General features: G+C 48.4%; 1 long non-coding RNA gene and 1 pseudogene across 1 annotated transcript; one reads left to right on the top strand and one right to left on the bottom strand.

Moving 5' to 3' along the window:
* The first annotated feature begins 523 nt into the window (after positions 1-523).
* Positions 524-7,386, top strand: LOC117285182 (annotated as a pseudogene).
* A 6,102-nt stretch (positions 7,387-13,488) lies between these two features.
* On the bottom strand, positions 13,489-14,876 carry LOC109117934. Its single transcript, XR_002025243.1, has 3 exons — positions 14,725-14,876; positions 14,446-14,581; positions 13,489-14,278 (listed from the first exon to the last, which is right to left on the bottom strand). It is a non-coding gene; the product is annotated as an uncharacterized LOC109117934 (long non-coding RNA).
* Positions 14,877-15,190: the final 314 nt, after the last annotated feature.

Here is a 15,190-nt window from a genome sequence, read left to right as displayed (position 1 = left end):
TAGTGTTTCTGTTTTAATATTTAGATCTTTAATCCACTTGGATTTTAATTTAGTGCATGGTGACAGATAAGGGTCTAGTTTTAATCTTTGGCAGGTTGACATCCAGTTTTTCCAACACCATTTATTAAAGAGGCTATCTTTCCTCCAGTGGGGACGGTCAGCTCCTTTGTCAAAGATGAGGTAGCTGAGTGCATCTGGAGTTGTTTTTGTGTCTTCCAATCTGTTCCATTGATCTTCAGGTCTGTTTTCTTTTTTTTTGGTACCAGGGATCGAACTCTGGTCCTTGCGCTTGCGAGGCAGGCTACCAAACCGCTGAGCTAAATTCCCGGCCCTTAGGTTTGTTTTCTTTTTTTGATATCTTGATGGCCACTTGACTGAGCACAGGCAGGTACCAAGGTCAGGGCTGAAGGAAGGTCACATGCATGAGGGGCTCAGCAGCTTTGCAGAGAACTGAAGTTTAGGGGTGGGGAACCCTGAAACAGAAGTAGACCTCAGGGGAGGAGGCCAGAGAATTGAAGCGGCTATGGCAGAAGAGGGCACAGGCCAGGCCTGGGAGAAATTCCCTGAGGCCAGGACGTTAAAGGACTTTAAAAGCTGTGGTAAAAGCTGGGCATGGTGGTGCACACCTATTAATTCCGTCACCTGAGGTAGGAGGAACACTGTGAATTCAAGCCCAGCCTGGGCTGCATAGAAAAAACCTGTCTCAGAAAACAAACAAACAAAAAACCTATGGTAAAATACACATCAGAACTTTTAGTGTATTTTTTTCACTTTTTTGGTGTAGAGTTCAGCAGTATTCGGGGTATTCACGTCGGGTAACCCGCCTCCGGCCTGGGGACCGCCCATCCACCGTCTGGCTATGGCTGTCACCCCTCCTCTGCAGCACTGGAATGGACTCGGACGGGCTGCGTCCTTTACGTCTGGCTAATGTCCACAAGGTTCATCTATGCGGTTGTTTGAGTCAGAATTTCCTTCTTTTTCTGGGCATGGTGGTGTAATCCCAGCACTTGGGAGGTTGAGGTGGGAGGCTGAGGCAGAAGGATCACCGTGAGTTCGAGACCAGCCTTGGCTACCTAGTGAGTTCAAGGCCAGTCTGACTCACACAGCGGGACACTGTCTCAAAAGAAAAAAAGAATTTCCTTCTTTTTAACAGTGGAATGATGTGATTAAAAAAATATATGGTGAGAGCTGGGCATGGTGGCGAATGCCTATAACCCCCGCACTCCAGAGACTCCAGAGGCTCATGTTGTTTGGGGGTGCGCACTTTCACAATTCTGGCTGACGGGTCTCTTCCTGGTGTCCTAAAAGTCATTTTCCTGTGATGGGAGCCAGGGAGCTGCAAGCTGTCCTGTGGGGGGGGTCGGTCAAAGCTCCCCTCTGCTCTGTGAATGCCCTCAGTCCCTGCCCTGTGACAGGGGTGAGGGTTTCCACCTCGGGGCTGCTGTGAAGGTGATCAGACACCTCTGAACCCTGACTTTCAGTTTCCCCAGCTCCATATGCAGAAGAACAATGACCAGATTGTGGGGCGATTCAGTCTCAGCTTTCTGAGAGACCACAAACATCACTGTTTCCATAGCGACCTTACAATTTCACTTTCTCATAATGGTCCGAGTTCAGCTTTCTCCACATCCTCTCTAACTCTTGTTACTCTCTTTTTTTTGTTTGTTTGTTTGGTCAGGGTCCAAAGAAAGAGAACCAGTAGCCGGCACACAGACTTTCTCCACATGTGTTACATACCAAGATGATTTATTAGAAAGAATTGGCTCGGGCCAGGGATTGGGCTCAGAGGTTCCACCGCCTGCCTGCCTTGCAAGTGCAAGGACCCAAGTTCGATCCCGAGTACAAAAAAGAAAGAAAGAAAGAATTGGCTCCTAGAATTTTGGAGGCTGAACTTACCTTTGACAAAGGAGCCAAACACCTTCCTTGGAAGAAAAACTGCCTCTTTAATAAACAGTGCTGGAAAAAGTGGCTTTCCACACATAGGAAATTAAAACTAGACCTATCCATATATTTCACCATACTCAAATCTAAAATCAAAATGGATCAAAGATGTAAATATTAATACAGAAGCACTAAATCGGCTGGAGGAGAGAACAGGCAGAACACTTGAGGACATGGGAGTAGACAAAGACTTCACAGACAAACCCAGACTGCGTGTGAGTTATAACAAAGAATCAACAACTGGGACCTCATCTTATTAAAAAGCTTTGGCACAGCAAAAGAAATCACCAACAGAGTGAAGAGACAGCCCACAGCATGGGGAAAAATTTTTACCAGCTACTCCTCAAAGGTCTACTATCTAGAATATATAAAGAACCAAAAAAAAAAAAAATCAGACCTCCCCCATTTAAAGACACAGTCCAAAAATGGGCATTGAAATGAAAAGATACTTCTCAGATGGAAAAGTAGAAATGGCAAATAAATATATAAAAAATGTTCAACATCATTGGTCATTTGAGAAATGCAAATTGAAAACGCTGAGATTCCACCTCACTCCAGAAAGAATGGCTGCTATCAAGAAATCAACCAATAACAAATGCTGGAGGGGCTGTGGGGAGAAAGGAACCCTCTTCACTGGCAGGAGTGTAGACTGGTGCAACCATTGTGGAAATCAGTGTGGAGATGCCTCAAAAAGCTAACACTAGAGGTTCCATTGACCTAGCTATTCCCTTTCTTGGTATCTTCCCAAAAGAATTAAAAGCATCATACAACAGCTGTATACATACAACCATGTTTACAGTTTGTAATTGCTAAATCTTGGAAACAGCTCAAATGCCCATCAAGTGATGAATAGATAAAAAAGATGTGGTTTTTTGCATAATGGAGCACTACTCTGCCATAAAGAAGAATGGGCTTGAGACATTTATAGCTAAATGGATGGGCCCTGAGACCATACTGTTTTTACCGGAGATCAAACTCAGGACCTTGTGCTTGCACGGCAGGTGCGATGCCACTGAGCTAAATCCCCAGCCCAAGAGACCATACTGTTAAGTGAAATAAATCAGACACACATGTTTAAATACCGCATTATTTCTCTGGTGTGAGAAACCAAAAGTAGAAATGAGGACTAAAAATGTATAATAGATATTGGGAAATGGGAAGAAAATGTTCAAATGGGAAGGGGAACCAGGAAGGAGGGAAGGAGAAAGGGAGGAAGGGACAAGAAAAAGTGAAACTAGAAGGAGAAAAAGGAAACAAAGCTTTCCAAGGGCAGGGATTTAAGCGGGGAGGGGAAAAGGGCACGATGTATCACGTACAAAAGCAAATTTGCTACAGTGAATGTTATCATTGTGCATGCCTAAAATGTACCGATAAATGTTTTGCTGCTAAAAAAAGAGAAGAATTTTGGAGGCTGAGAAGTCTCCAGATCTCCAGGTGGCGGGGTGGAGACCCTGGAGAACCCATAGCAGTGAGAGCCCTAAAGCCCCCAGTCGGAACACCCAAGAAGAACTGATTTTTAGGGTGTGGGGTGCAGCCCTTGCCTAGCATGGGCAGGACTTTCCTGGGGGGAGGGTGGTTGGTCAGAATTTTTGTTCTTTTCACGCTTCAGCTGACTGGATGAGAACCACCCACATTCCGGGCACCCTCAGCTTTAGTCAGTCTGCAGATTCTGATGTTAACGTCAGCCCAAAGCACAGACCCCCAGAATAGTGTTTCGCCAGTACCTGGGCGCCCCATGGCCTGGTCAAATTGACTGTCACACTTGTAATGTGTGGGAGGCAGGATCTTATTGCGATTTTTGATTTGCACTTCTCTAACTATTTGTGATATTGAATATCTTTTCCTGTGCTTATTGGCCATTTGTAGGTCCCTCTTCAGGGAAATCTAATCCACTTATCCATTTCAATTAATTATTTTAAATTAATGTTTTTGTATATGTTTAAGGTGCACAGTACAGTGTGATTCTTTGGCATCAAAATTCCAATGACTTGTGAATGGGAATACAAAACTCCACCCTAAAATTCAAACAGACACTTTTTTCACCAAATGATATTGGAAAAATTGGGTAGCCACATGCAAAAGAATGAAGATGGTGCGTGCTGTAAACCAGACACCAAATTTGAAGTTGGGCAGGGTGGTGCACATCTGTGATCCCAGCACTTGGCAGCTAAGGCAGGAGGATTGCTGCAGATCTGAGGCCAGCCTGGGCTACATGGTGAGTTTAAGGCCAGGCTGAACTACACATTGAGACCCTATCTCAAAAAAAGATAAAGTTGGATGCCAGCCCAGGCAACTTAGTGACTTAGCAACATCTTGTCTCAAAACAGAAAATCAAAAGGGCTGGAGATGCTGCTCAGTGCAAAGGCCCTGAGTTCAATGTGCAGCATTGGAGAAAGGAGAAGGATAAGGAGGAGGAGGAGGAGGAGGAGGAGGAGGAGAACAAGGAGTCGGAGGGGCAGAAATAAGATGGAACCTCTTCTAATATATACAAAAATTAACTCAAATATTCAGTCAACAAAGGTGATCTCTGTTTCGTCAACTGGGTGACTGGTGAATGAATATTATTACTATTCATTATTACTTAACTTTTTTTCTTTATAGTCTTTTTGGTTGACTCAATAATCAATTGTTTCAAATCAAGCAGGGTCTGGAGGTGGAGACCAGTTGTTAGGACAGCAGAGGGCTCCCTGTCTTGGCCCTGTTCCTTAGCTGCTCTCGGATGAAGTCCCTTCCACTCAGGGACAGCAGGGCCAATGAGCACCGGTGAAGAATGGCCCCCGAGGGACCCCAATCCGCCTGTCCAGGCCAGGGAATGACGCCTTCCAAGGGCAGGGACTCGGGCTGTGTTCAGGGGTGTGGTGGGGTGATCTGAGTGGGTTAGGCTGGCCCAAGGGAACCACAGGAGGACAGGAGAGGGAGAAGACAGACAGAAGGCGAGGAGGCTGTGGTAGCAGAGGCCTGACCCCCTGCACACCCATAGCCGAGGCTGCCAGCAGCCACGGGAGCTGAGAAGCCGGGAGCAGCATCTCCAGCACCTTCATTGGGGTCCCCTACGGCTTGCTTCAGATTTCTGGCTTCCAAAACTAGAGACAAATAAATTTTTGTTGTTTTAACAAATTTACTCAAAAAGAGACCAAAGGCCTACGTGAAAGAGGTGGAGCCATACTGGGTGTCACGGCACCAACCTGTAATCCCAGAACTCTGGGAACCTGAGGCAAGAGGATGGTACGCTTGGCACTTTGTCCTGCAGGGCCACAGCACACAGGCAGAGCAATGCGAGGGGAAGAAGGCTGGGCACCTAGGGGCCGTTAATCTGGGGGGTCTCTGGACCAACTGGGTCCCCCACTGCTCCTCCCCGCATAAACACTGCTACCTTCTGGCTTTTTGTCAACCGACTGCCACCTCCCACCCCCAGACAGTGTTCTATTCCCCAGGAAACAGAACCTTAAAGAAATTTCCTCTCTAGCTGGGCATTGTGGTGCACACCTGTAATCCCAGCACTTGGGAGGCTGAGGCAGGAAGATCGCTGTGAGTTCAAGACCAGCCTGGGCTACATAGTGAGTTCCAGGTCAGTCTCAACTACATAGTGAGACCCTGTCTCAAAAGAAATTTCCTCTCCTCCTCCAGACTCTGTCTTCCTGGGACCCTGTGTAAACCTAAAGTCTCACTTCCACTTCGAGGAGCGTGAACAGCCAAAAGGGCCTTCACGATGCTGGGTCCTAATAGCCCAACGATGGCTCTGGATGCAAGACCCAGGGCCTTACTTCCAGGAGACTTGAACAGTGCAAAGGGCCTCCAAGATGCTGGGACCTATAGCTCAGCGAGGCTCTGGGAGCTCAACGAACAGCCAGAGTCACCCAGGAAGAAACACACCAGGCTCGTTGGTAAATAGACCTTTATTAGTCTGGCCAGACAGCACTCTCAGAACTGAGCAGCTCAGGCCCAGCACAGGGGTTAGCACAGTTTTTTAAAGGCAAGGGAAGAGAATTGCAAGCACAGCAAGTAGGCCAGGGGTCGGGGGCCGGTTTTCTGCCATCTATCTAAAGGAGTCGGCTATACTGTGCACCTGGCCTTTCATCTCCAGACCTCAGGCTGTTCTCTTCTAATGAGGCCTTGAGTCGCTATCTTGTTTGCCCATACCAGGCTTCCGTACACTCTGTTCTAATCTTATCTTGGAGCTGGGTAGAAAGAAATGTGTGCTGCTGTATGCTGGCTAACTAGGGGTTACATAGCGGTTAGGGTCCAACATCCGTACTGTGCTGGGTGCCAACACTAGATTCTGTATTCCTGGTCTTATAAATCCCGCAAGGATTTTTTAAAATTAACTATTCTGAGCCAGGCATGGTAGCACAGACCTATAATCCCAGTACTGCAGGAGGCTGAGGCAGGAGGGCTGCAAGTTTGAGTTCAGCCTGGGCATCTGGTAACTTAGTGAGACCTTGTCTAAAAATAAGAAATAAACGGGGTGCATTTAGTGATGAGGAACTTGATGCACAAAGTTTAGATGATGAAGATGACACTACACATCATACTGTTAACATGTTTTCACCATCACCACGCAATTCACCTCAACCATCACCTAAGCAGTCACCTAGAAATTCACCTCATTCACGATCTCCAGCTCAGGGAATAGAATATAGTAGTGTCTCCACAGCCTGTGATTAGCTGCTTACAGCAACTTCACTTTTCACTTCAAGGTCATCCCACAAATTTACAGGCAGCAATGTTAAATATGAAGAGCAACTGGGCCAGGGATTTAGCTCAGTGATTCCACCACTTGCCTGGCAGGCGCAAGGACCTGAGTTCGATCCCCAGTACCCCCCCAAAAAAAGAAGAGAAACTAAGACACAGTCTTCCAAACCTGTCTCAAACATCTAACATACAAGTTGACTCAGTGAAAAGCAGCAGAAGTGATTCAAATTTTCATGTGCCAAATGGAGGAATTCCTCATACGCAACCTCAGGCTTCAGCCATACCTTCTCCAGGCAAATTCCTCACACCAGCAACACCATCTCCTTTGACTCTTTGGCAACCAATGAAAGCCTTTGGTAACCATGGCTCTGGTTCTCCTGGCAGCCAAGAAACAACACAGTTCACACAAACCACCTCCTCTCCTGGGCCTCCCATGGTTTAGAACACAGTCCCAACAGATCCTCCCTGCAATATCAACAGCACTACTCTAACCAGACCTGCAGGGACAACTGCAAGGAGAAGTAGCTTGCCCAGACCCAGTGTCCCTTCTGCTGGGAGCATCCCAGTGCCTCGCAGCAAACTCGCACAGCCTGTTTGCAGATCCTTGCCAGCTCCTAAAACCTATGGCGAAAACCAAAAACCTATGGCAGCACAAAAGGTAACGGTTGGAAAGATGGCTGTCATTGACTAGCAAAGACAAGAATACAGAGGTCCACGGCTTCATGGATACCCCTTCACCAGGCTAAAAACAACTTTTACACATGCAGACTGTTCAGATGAGACTCCTGCGATTCATAAAATCCCAGCTCTCTCTGTCTTAATTGCACAAACTGACAGAGACGATCAAGCAGAACTTTAACGACATTTAACATCAGATATGTTTGGCAATCATACAATCACTCTCCACGGAATCCTTTTAGTTTTTGTTTAATAGAAACACAGTTGATTGTAAAATATTTGACAGGCCAATATCTGGGCAAATGCCTAATGCCAACTTGTAAATGAGAGAGTACCTTTGTATGCAAGGAAATGGTACCCAATTCAGGCTATGCAAAACTTCACAGTCAACCAAATTTACTGTATAAATAGTATCAACAAATACTGTGTTAATGAGATCTAATAAAAATAAAAAGATAAACAAATATCTGGGGATGTAGCTCGGTGGCAAGGCCCTGGGTTCCATCCCCAGTCCCAAGTGTGCACACGCGCTTGAGCACACACACACACACACACACACACACACACACACACACAGAATTAGCCTGATTATTTTATTTTATTGCACTTTGTTTTGCAGTGTTGGGATAAACCCAGAGTCACCAACAGGCTAGGAGCACTTTCTCCCACTGAGCTACGCCCTGGGCCTTTGCCATTTGTAAACACTTTTATCTGACAGTTAAAACTCCACAGGGCCCGGGATTTAGCTCAGTGGTGGCACCACCTGCCTTGCAAGTGCAAGGACCAGAATTCGATCCCTGGTACCAAAAAACAAAACAAAACAAAACTCCAAGAAGCCCAAGATAAAACCACCCTCATCTGAGGTCTCTTACCTCAGGAGGCTGCCCACAGTCCTAAGCCTCTCCACTGTGGGCTGTCACTAACACCAATACAAGCAGTGTCCCTGTCATTCCCCAAGGCTTTTGTTTGATGGCTAATTGGTTGTGATGTAGAAAATGATATAAAACCTCCAAATGATAGAGGAGAAACGTTATAACTCCTAACATGTTAGATGTCTGACACAGATTTCCCCGTTCTCTAATATCCAGGAATGGATTCTAGAAACAGAGGTTAAGAGTAGGAAACAGTCATTGAGGGGAAAGATATAGCTTGTGAGAGGCAGGAGGGGGCCCAAAAGTGGGTTGCCGAGAACCCCACTTCTCAGGGGAAATTTTATAGAGCACAACCACATGGGTACAACATGGGTTACGGCTATGAGCAACCAATTGGATTAAAAGTAGAGCCGCCTAGGTAATGCTGACCCAATGGGGAAGCAAGTCACAGAGCAGGTGTACATGGAAGGAACTAAGAACTTCAGAGGAAGGATGAGTCTGAGGGCCCTGGTCACCCACTGAGGTGACGTCTATCTGACTTCATTAGGCCGCCTGTCACCACTTACCTCAAGCCTGGTCATTTCTTCTTCTTCTTGAGGCCTGGCTTCTAACAGATGCCTCCGGACACAGTGGAAATGTGTTTTTATCTTTGTCCTGACTCTCTTGAGGGCCTAGCCCCGTCTGACTGCCTATAATATTTTTGCCTAGCCTGGCTGTCTGTAATAGTTGTGCTTCACTGAGAGTCCGCAGTGAGTGCTCCAGTGCTGTCGACACTGGGTGGTCTTGCTCAGATTCCTGTAACCACTCTCTCTCTTAACCCGCAGTCCCTCCTGGTACAGGTAGCACAACTGGGGCTCGGAGACCACTCCCCCACCACCCACTTGAATTTGGGCCACACCCCAGAGCCAATCCTCCTTCCGTTGTTCTGAAAGAAGCAAAAACAAACAAACAAAAAGACTCAGGTAAACCTCTGTTGAGGCCAGAGCACAGTGACCTTTTCCCCAGGCCAGCCTTGTTATGGGTTCATACATAGGGACTGCATTTCACCATCTCACGGATGGGATGTAACGAGCATGACTGACAGCCCCTGAGGATGACTCAGCACCCACTCAATCAACCCCCACAATCTTACACGGAAAGCCAATGATCAGCACCTGGGCCAGAGCGCGCAGCATTTAAAACCCGAAAGCCTGATTTATCTCTGTGCTTTTTATTTCCCTGTCACCCTGACACCATTTTTCTGTTCCCGCCAGTCTTGCTTCTGTTGGCATGCACCTGCCCTGAGCACATCTTTCCATCATGTCCCACAAACAGCAGCTGTTTCTTCTACCACTGGATAGATGAACACTTGCGATTCTTTGTTCGCCATCCATGAGCCCGGGGTCCACCTGGGGTCCACCCCATGGTATCTGTCACCTGTCTCCCCGCTGCTGGGGTTCATTAGCTCTCTCCCTTGGCCTTGAAGGGGGAGCACTCATTTTGCTGTCTGGCTTTGTGGCCCAAAGCCCTTGCTTTTGTTCCCCCCAACTCCGTGCTGGACCCACAGTACCCCCACCAGCAGGCCTGGGTGGGAGCCCCTGACTCACCTCCATTCCCCCAAACCCCAAGCAGGGAGGGCCTTGATGGGTGTCTTGCGGTCAACTCCAGGGTGCTGCCAAGAGCCCGCCATCCGGGCCTTCTCCAGGGAAGCCTTAGGACACCTTGGCTCCTGCAGGGGAAGGAGGGGAGGCTGGCGGGGCCACACTTCTCAGGCAGTGGGAATGCAGAGTTCCCACTGTTCAACTCCAGGGCACCACCTCCGTCCTCTTCCCTGGCTGAAGATCCTCTCACCATTTCATGTCTTCTTTTGATTTTGTTTTTTTGTCTGTGGCTCTGGGGATTAAACCCAGGGCCTTGACACTGAGCTACATCCCCAGTCCTTTGGTTACCCAATTCTCCTGGTTTTTGATTCTCCTGGTTGGCTCTGCCAAGAGTTAGCAGGTAGCTCCTTCTAAAAGGTTTTGGGTTGCTCACCACTCCTCCTGGAGTTAGATTCCAGATTCCTCTCATTTCAAACAAAGAATTGAACAAAAAGACCAAAAAGTAGTGGCAAAGTTAATTCGAAAAAGTAAAAGTGAAGAGTGAGGGAGAAACTGGCTCTGCACAGTGAGCTTGGGCTGAGTAAAAGGATAAAAAGCATTCTAAGTACACCCAAGGGATTTAGCTCAGTGGCTCCGCCGCCTGCCTTGCAAGTGCAAGGACCAAAGTTACCCGGTACAGAAAAAAAAGTACAACTTGGAAGACACAGAACAGGTTATCTCGAGGAAAGCCACAATAGCAAGTTCCTCTTAGTGTTTGTGTCCTTTCTTACTGTCCAAATCTCAAGGAAACCAGCAAGAACTTCTACATACAGATCCTGAAAGGTGGTGCCAGGATCCCACACCTCAGGCTGATATCAAGTCCAGGCCATCCTATTGGAAACCTGCTTGAGTTCACCAGAAATCCACATGCAAAGCTTTGGGAACTTTTCTGCCAGGACCTTGTAATTAACAGATCACCCCTATTAACCCAACCAGCTATGCCATGCCCTAATCTCCTATGTTATTTAAAAAAAAAATTCTGCCACGGGCTCACCCTAAACTGTTTTTTTGAGATGGTCTCATTATGTAGTTGAGACTGACCTGGAATTCACCATGCAGCCCAGGCTGGTCTAACTCACAGCTATGCCATGCCCTAATCTCCTATGTTATTTAAAAAAAAAATTCTGCCACGGGCTCACCCTAAACTGTTTTTTTGAGATGGTCTCATTATGTAGTTGAGACTGACCTGGAATTCACCATGCAGCCCAGGCTGGTCTTCAACTCACAGCGATCCTCCTGCCTCAGCCTCCCAAGTGCTGGGATTACAGGCATGCGCCACCATGCCCTGCTTCCATTTTTCCTTTTCAGAAAGTTCCTTTTCCTCTCCACAGCCAACTTACTCATTAGGGACCTCCAGCAATTCAGCTCTTCCTTTCTTTTCCCTCCCTGTGCCACAAGTTTTTCTTGGGGGTTTGAGGACCTTAAAGTTTCCAAGGAGGCCAGGAGGGAGCAATCTACCTAGCTGTGGGGCTCTAGGAAGACAGTGGCTTCTCAGACTGTCTGGGAATGCAGTGCTGCCTCTGGGAGTCCTGGGGGGTTGCCAAGCACTCCTGATATAGTTGTCTCTTGTGGTTTTGACCTGGGGACTTCAAAGCTGTCTACACTCAAGAAGTCTAGCTAAGGGCCAGAGATTTAGCTCAGCAGTGCCGTACCTGCCTCACAAGTACAAGGTCCTGAGTTCGATCTCGGGGACAAAAAAAAAAGGAATTCCAGCTAAGCAGATAGACTCCTTGCTCCCTGAGCCCTTTGCGGGGTCAAGTGGTGGAATGTTATCAGAGGACAAGCCATCTCTGCTTCCCTCTCCAATCTGCCAGCCAGCCCTTGTCACCTCCCCACCTCTTAGCAGCCCAGGCAGACAGCACGTGCCCCTTAGTCCTCACTGCCCCACACCAGACCTGACTAGCTGATCACAGAGCTCTTCCTGGTTTGCACCCCAGCTATCACCACCAGAGAGAAAGCCTATTTGCTTCCTAATGAAATTCAGGTCTAAATTACTGAAGAAGCAAATGTGGGTCAAAAGAAAAGGGCACTGGAGCTACCTATGGGGAGAGGTGTATACCAAGCCTCTTATTTTGTTTTGTGTTTTCCTGGAGGGATATACTGTATTTTTTAAATTTTTTGCAGTGCTACGGATTGAATTCAAGACCTCACTCTTGCAAGACGGGCACTGTGCCACTGAGCTAAATCCCCAGCCCTGTACTGTATTTTTTTGTATGACCAAGTTCTAGAGATCTTGTGGTAGACCTTGTGATATGGAAAATTGCCAACATGGAACTAGAAGTCCTGCTATGTTGGCCACTTCCTCATCCTGCACGTGTGTGTGTGTGTGTGTGTGACAAGATGTGTGCTCAGTGCTGCTAGATGAGTGAGCAGGGTAGAGTCACATTCAGAAGTTGGGGAGGAAGAAATCCAGAGCCTGCCCGCTGGGTCCCTGAGCTGTCCCTAGGACCTGGAGGAAGAGTATTGCTCCCTGGTGGCCAAAGCAGCAGTAAAAGAGCAGATGAGGAGGTTAAGGTCGCAGGCATCATCCCAGGTGCCGCCCCCTCGAGAAGTCTGTCAGTGGCTGCTGGAACACTGATGCATTTGGGGACTGTCCCCAACCCCTAGTGCTAGACTGCTTCTGCTGCTGCTCTGAAACTTCCTTCCACTGTGCCTGCCGTTCCCCACCTCCACACTACCCGTGCCCTCAGCTGCCAGAGGCCACTGGGCCAGAAGCCAGGAGGGAGGAGTGCGGCCCCCTGTCCAAGACCTGGATCCCTGGGCTGCCACTCGCCATTGTGTTTCTGTCACTGGCCTTTGTTTAGCCTCCCTCTGCCAGCAACTTTCTGCAGCATGCCCATCTGCTCAGGACAGCTTAAAACAGAACCAAACAGTGAACCCCTGCCCCCAAAGTGCCCTGTCCCTCTAGCAGCTGCCTCCTCTTTTTCCCTTCTTTTATTAACTTTTTATTTTTTTATTTCTTTTCCTTTTCCTTCTTAAAGAGAAGTCTACCCTCAGTCCTCCCAGCCTTCCCTCCTCTCCCCACTGCGCTTGGGCTCCTGACTTCCCTGCTCCAGCCTCCTCAGCTTCTGGTCTTGACCCCATCAAGGTCATAGGTGGCCTCTTCATTGCCAGCCTCACGGGACACCTTTGGTGCTCATTTATGTGTCTGCTTTGTAGCCTGCCTGCTATGGGCCATCCCCTGGGAGCCTCTCTCCTGGGGCATCTCCACCTTGTCAGACTTCACTGTTTCCATCTCCTCTGCTCAGGGTGATTTAGGAAATTATACGGGAACTGCAAACAATACGGGGCAAATATTATAACTTACAACGTGTTAGACGTGTGATATGCCAAGTTCCTGTTCTCTAACATGAAGAATGAATTCTATGAACAACAGACATGAAGAATAGGAAATATTTATTGAGAGGAAAGATATAACTTGTGAGAGGCAGGAGGGGGCCCAAAAGGGAGTCGCCAAGGACCCCACTTCTCAGGAGAAATTTTATAGAGCACAACCACATGGGTACCACATGGCTTACAGCTATGATCAACCAATATGATCAAAAGTTTGCTGGGGAGTTAGCTCAGTGGCACCGTGCCTGCCTTGCAAGCACAAGGTACTGAGTTCGATTCCCCTGTACCAAAAAAAAAAAGTATAGTCACTCAGATAACACTGATCCAATTGTGAAGCAAGTCACAGAGCTGGCATACATGGAAGTAACAAAGAACTTTTCAGGAAAGAATGAGTCTGAGGGTTTGGTCACCCACCTGGCTGACTGATGCCCACCTAGACTTCATTAGACCAGGTGCTAGCACTTACCTCAGTTCTGGTCATTTCCTCTTTATCTTGAGGCCTGGCCTCCGACAGATGCACTTCAGGCCGCAGTTGAAATGTGTTTTTACCTTTGTCTGACTCTCCCGAGGGCCTAGCCCTGTCTCTGACCGCCTATGATAGTTTCCCCTACCTTATAATAAGGGGACCTCAGGTTGGGTGTTGCCAGGGTCTCATCAGTGACCCTCCTCATTGTGCACCTACTGTTCCAGTGATCTTCCGGGTCTTGGTTCTCCCACACAGCCAGTCGTCCCTGGGCCAAGGTGAATGAGGAGCCTCACACAACAGCATCAGAGTGATCCTGTGGGGACCGAGGGTGTGGAGACGGGAGACAAAGGAGAGAAGGGAAAATACCAGCAACGTGCACTTTGGTCCCCCAGTGGGCCTTGTGCCTGCACAGCAGAATGGGTAGGACGGTCCCTGTGTCACAGCTGGGTGGTGCACTGGCTCCTTCTAGAGTAGGAGCCACCTGTCCTCAAGGCTGTGGCTGCAGTGGAGAGAAGTGGGCCAAAACTGAGGAAGGGTAGTTCGGCCTAGGTTCTGGGACACAGCAGGGCAGAGGATTGGGGGGGGGTCTCTTTTCTCACCCCAGGTGCTGATGTTACAACACGCTGTGAGCAGAGTGGCCGTTCCCAGCTGCCTCTCCTTCTGGCCGGCTGGATGACCTTGGGAGCACGTGAACAGCAGGTCATACCTGTCTGGCCACGGTGCCCTCACGGGCAGTCCTGTCTGGGCTCTGGTCCCTGGCATTCCTGAGCCAGCCTGCCCTGCGCTGGGGAGGTGCTGAGGAGCTGAATGGCAAACAGCACAGAGCCGGGGAAGGAAAGTTCACCTTTCGTGCTGCATCCTGGCGAGAGCAGAACAGGTGCCAGGCCTTAGGAAGCTCAAACCAGGTGACTGCAGGCTCCACAAGAACACACTGGCTGCCAGAGTGGTGGCTGGAACCAGCTTGCACCAGCTCAGAGACCCTGAAAGGCAATTGTTAAACACAGCTGCTGCGGTTTAAATGTCCGCACCAAAACCTGTGTCGACTTTTCATCCCCACTGTGAGGCATTAAGGGAAGGCAGCGAGACCGTTAGGAGGTAACTGGGTTGGATGTACGAGTAGTACCTGTTATCTGGGAGGAGGAACAGGAAGATCACTTGAGCCCAGGAGTTCAAAGTCAGCTGGGAAACATAAGACGACTCCTCAAAAAAATAAAATTAGAGCCAGGATTGGCCTATAATCTCAGAAGTGGGAGGCTGAGGCAGGAATATTGCAAGTTGGAGTCCAGCCTGGGCAATTTAGCAACTTAGAGAGACCCTGTCAAAAAAGGGAGGTGGGGTAGGGATATAGCTCGGTGTAAAGGCCCTGGATTCTATCTCCAGTGCCACAAAAATAAATAGATGAAAAAAGTGAAAAAGAGGTGAATAGGTTAATGGGCTCATGGATCAATGGGCCCCATCTGGGGTTATCTGGGAGTGGGTCTTTTATGAAGACTATGGTGGCCCTGCCTCTTACATGCACCCCTCTTGCCATGTGGGGCCCTGCATTGCCTTGGAACTCTATAGAGGTTCCCACCAGAAAAAAGGCCCTT

This window comes from Fukomys damarensis, unplaced genomic scaffold, assembly GCF_012274545.1.
Source record: "Fukomys damarensis isolate Sample0158 unplaced genomic scaffold, DMR_v1.0_HiC HiC_scaffold_7, whole genome shotgun sequence".
In the NCBI taxonomy this organism is placed as follows: Eukaryota; Metazoa; Chordata; class Mammalia; order Rodentia; family Bathyergidae; genus Fukomys; species Fukomys damarensis.
Note: the sequence above shows the minus strand (reverse complement) of the source record. Positions and strands in the feature narration are given on the sequence as shown.